The 4,325-nt window shown below is 38.8% G+C and overlaps 1 long non-coding RNA gene across 1 annotated transcript; it reads left to right on the plus strand.

Moving 5' to 3' along the window:
- Positions 1-1,826, plus strand: LOC135472305 (uncharacterized). The gene is made up of 3 exons (XR_010444522.1): positions 1-72; positions 1,232-1,343; positions 1,725-1,826. It is a non-coding gene; the product is annotated as an uncharacterized LOC135472305 (long non-coding RNA).
- The last annotated feature ends 2,499 nt before the right edge of the window (positions 1,827-4,325 follow it).

The raw sequence follows: 4,325 nt of genomic DNA on the forward strand, positions 1-4,325 counted from the left end.
CAAAAGCGCGAGCATCAGTGCGGCCCCAGTGCAAGAAACTGTGCACCCGAAGAAGCAAAACTGACCATAGCGGTGAGTAACACGTTGGTAAGGCAACCTCTTTTTTCAGTTCTGTTTCACTCTTCTTTTCCTGTTACATGGCAAGCATTCGACTTATAAAGCTCTCAACATACACAGAGGCGGTGTTCAGGTCATACAATCGAAAAATGGTAGCATGCTCCAATTACACTGAAATATTTTTTTTTACATTAGACACCGTAGAGTGGGGAAAATCACCACACCATAAACACTCCAAAAAAATCTTGAGCCCGCATTTATGCACAATGAATTAAATAAATATACAACAAATGTAACTTTCAGCCTTATACGTCTGCTACGCATAACGTGCTAATGTTAATGATGTACTACTGAATGTGCTCACAACCAGGATTCACGTATGATTTCGCTTTAGTTGCTGCACTTTAAGTAATAACACTTGTTTAATGCATTGCGGGCTATAAAAGAGCACAGAGGTTCGAACTCTTTCTTAAGGTTGAGCCTGTTCTCCACAGTGACTTCGTTAGTACACAGTACTATGAAGGATGCTCGAAAGACTAAGGAAGAAATACGGATGTTAAATTTGCCAAAATATGACAAAACTGATCACATTAAGTTTATGTTTTACATATGCAGGCAAACGTTAGCCAAAACAAATCTTTGATATCATGTAGAAATACACATATGGAAATTGCAGTAAAGATATTTTCTGGTTAACGTTGATTTTCATACTGTAAATTAAAAATACAGTGCCTCCTTTGGCGTATTGTATCGGGAGTACATCTATGGCGGGTTATTACTAAGCAACCATCTGTTTTATGGCATAAGTTTATATAACTTTTATGGATGATTGGCCAAATTTTATACATCTGATTTAAGATTGTCAGAATTGTGTGGTATTTCGAAATTTGCACTTTCTTATCGTACAGGGCCCATTAAGGGGGTGACATAAGTCATTCGTCCTCAGATAACAAGAAAGATGTATCGGAATCCCTTTATCCAGTGTCCTGGGTCACATTTTTGTAATAAAAAGAAAGTCATACCTGCACAGCTGTATGAACCTCCGGCTTGGTGTAGTTGTCGAAACCATTTAGCATAGCAGTTATATATGCACTCCGATAAAAATACCTGTCTCTTGTGTGTATTGCTTGTTACTTTGTGGAATTATTCGTACATGCTGCGTGTTCTTTGACAGAGGAATGGTGAGCCAAAGATGTACTTGGGGTCCAGTGACTGAATCTGATCCTGGGTGCACAAGTGAACTCGTTCCCAGCGGAACTTCCACCTCACGCCGATCGCTTAAAAAGGTAGGTAAAGTCATATTGTTTCACCCTTGAGTAACGGCCGTTAAAAGGAAATCGTTATGTAGTTTCACCACTATGCCTAAGGGGCATGAAACTAAGAGATTTTATATGTGAAATATTCTTGTGCTCTGCGTAAAACACCAATCAAACAAATGAATGAATAATTGGTTTAGTGAAGAGCGTGGACGGTGAACACACAAACACACATATATTATATAGAGATGTCCTTTCAAAATATATTTATCTTAAAAATAAAAAGATTTTAATTAAAAATTGAACAGTTTTGAACTAAAACACACCTTTGGATGAAAAATTGAGCAATTTTGAGCTAAAGAAAACACTTTTGAATTTTGAACTATTTCAAAGGCCAGTTTATATTTTCAGGACAGTATGCAGGTGACTGAATCTGAACCCAGCGGGGCTCGCCCAAGTACTGATCCTGAGGACACAAGTAGACTCGTACCCACTGGGGCTCCCATTTCATGCAGATCCTTTATAAAGGTAGGCCTCGTCTACTTTGAAGCTTTGAAAAGAGTACACTTTTTTTATTTCTAAAGGAGTAAGCAGGACTATTTCAAAGACCAGTTTTAATTTCAGAACTGGAACTTATTTCTAAATGGTTAATTTTTCATTTCCAATGTGCTTTCAAAATTGGTAATGGCTTCTATCTATGCATTTGTTTTCTCATCTACAGGTGCACGAAAATGGTGGTCCACAAGGTACACATGAGAGAGATGCCATTCACTAACTGCCACGCCCATTTTCCAAACCACAGTCAGGCTTAACAGGCTAGGCTTATACGACGTCGGTCATCATTATGGTGGGTGGAAACCGGGCAGAGCCCGGGGAAACCCACGATCATTCATCACAATTATTTAGGCTGTAATGACGATGTCGGGGTTTATTAGTGTAACCCAATCACAAATGTTTTATTTGTAATAAGCCTCGGTTTTTCTCCATGGATAACAACCACAATAACCGTGTTATAAGTTAAGCTTTGAAATCTGGACTTACCTGTGTCAGGAACGAAAAGGGGAGCACAGGAATGCAAATGTGTTGCCATCCTGGAACTTGTGCCTGCCACCATCCTGGGACTCGTCGCTGGCTGCCTGCCACCATCCTGGGACTCGTCGCTGGTTGCCTGCCACCATCCTGGGACTCGTCGCTGGCTGCCTGCCGCAATCCTGGGACTCGTCACTGGCTTCCTGCAGCCAGTGTTTTCAACATTTCCTAAAAGAGAATGGGAGATTTCATAAAACAATAATCTGACAAAGTATTGGTTAACTCACAATCTCAACCTGGCCATTGTCAGTTACAAGTAGTTTCTGGTCGACCTCTTCCATAATCTATTGTATTTTATTGCCTTCACTTTATTTAATGATATTAGGTATGTTTTCACATACACATTAAAAATGATTAAACATAATAATAATAATAAAATAAAACTATATGAGGCACGAAGGCACATTATTATTTTTCGGTTAATTTGTTTACTTTACTCTAGACCCTGTGGCTACTGATAAGCTCTCTTTACCACGAACCATCCACAACAGGCTGACCACAAATCACAAGGTAAACTCTCGGTAGAAAATCCCCACTCTTGCATTGTGGATGAATATAAATAGTAAACCCACTGGGGGAGAATGGGGTGAGAGTGGATGTGGGGGGGGGGGTATAATAGCTTCTTTAAACAGTACAAAACCCCAAATGCTTGGTTAGTTCCTGGTCTGTTGCCAATATGACATATCTTACTATCATTGCAATGTGCTTGTTGTGTTACCTATTGACAATTGTTCGCCTTAATTGTTGCCGTCTTACTTTACTTCTGTAACTACACGATATTCGAGGATAATTTGAATAAAAACTTGTTCATCATACAAACTAAGCAATCTATTACAGGTGTGTCAAAAGTCAGTGATCATGAAATACGTGAAATTTAAGTATTCATCACTCATGTACTTACTGTCAAGCTATGTGCTTTTTTACGATTTCCTCTCTCTAATACAAAAGTCAGATAAATCTTGAAAGTATTTTTGAAATTAACAGTCTTTTGTCTTTCAGAATATACTCACACTTATGTCTTCAATCACTGTTTTGGGCTACAGGAGACAGTAGGCGAAATTTTGCTTAAGAAAGGTTCTGTTGTCATCAACTTTAAAATAAATGACTCCTCTAAAATCGTTACCGTATAGGATTTTTTTTTATTAATTAAGTTATTTTAATCTGTCTAAGTTTTCGAAATTGAAAGTTAACGTTTATAGCTCTGAAGTAACGATACTACTTGCGACCACGTGTAAGTCTGGTCTAGTTTTAGAGACATTGACGCGGCATCGCCGTCTCGGAAGTCGCCTCTGATGAATTCATGCGCGGACGGTACACGTGAGCGAGTGCTATGCATTTGTAGCCACTTCAGTTTGTGTTTATTTTATGTCAACTGTATCAAGAGTAAGTATTTGGCTTTTGGTTGAGACAATTTGATACCAAGAATCCAAATTCAGTTTCATATCTATAGTGCGCACGCCGTCACGGACTAAGCAGGCTAACATTGTGTGATAACATTGCTAACTGTATGACCCTACTTGTATATGCAAAACATTGCACAAAAGTGACTGACGAAGTAACGAACCCTTGTGCTTTTGTGTGTTAGCATGACAAAACCACAGCCAGAGTTCTGTGACAAAATTTGGTTTTTATAGAGACAAAAGATTACGCTGTACAGTAACAGTGTGCAACAAATCGGGTTCAGCACACAGTGTAGACATTATTTGCTCTGAATGGAGTCCGTGCATGGCTCGATCCCTACATCATTCAACGCTATTCTGTATATAGGTCTACTTCGATTCCAGGGGGATTACCCTCTTGCGGAGGTGCAATATTAGATATTTCAAGTGCACTGTTACTAACCAAATCGTAAGTATTGGTGTTTTACAAATGCCGTATTTGAAGTTTAGTCTAAGTTAAGTTAATTAAACCTTAAGTTAAGCT

The sequence above is a fragment of the Liolophura sinensis genome, chromosome 8, assembly GCF_032854445.1.
Source record: "Liolophura sinensis isolate JHLJ2023 chromosome 8, CUHK_Ljap_v2, whole genome shotgun sequence".
In the NCBI taxonomy this organism is placed as follows: domain Eukaryota; kingdom Metazoa; phylum Mollusca; class Polyplacophora; order Chitonida; family Chitonidae; genus Liolophura; species Liolophura sinensis.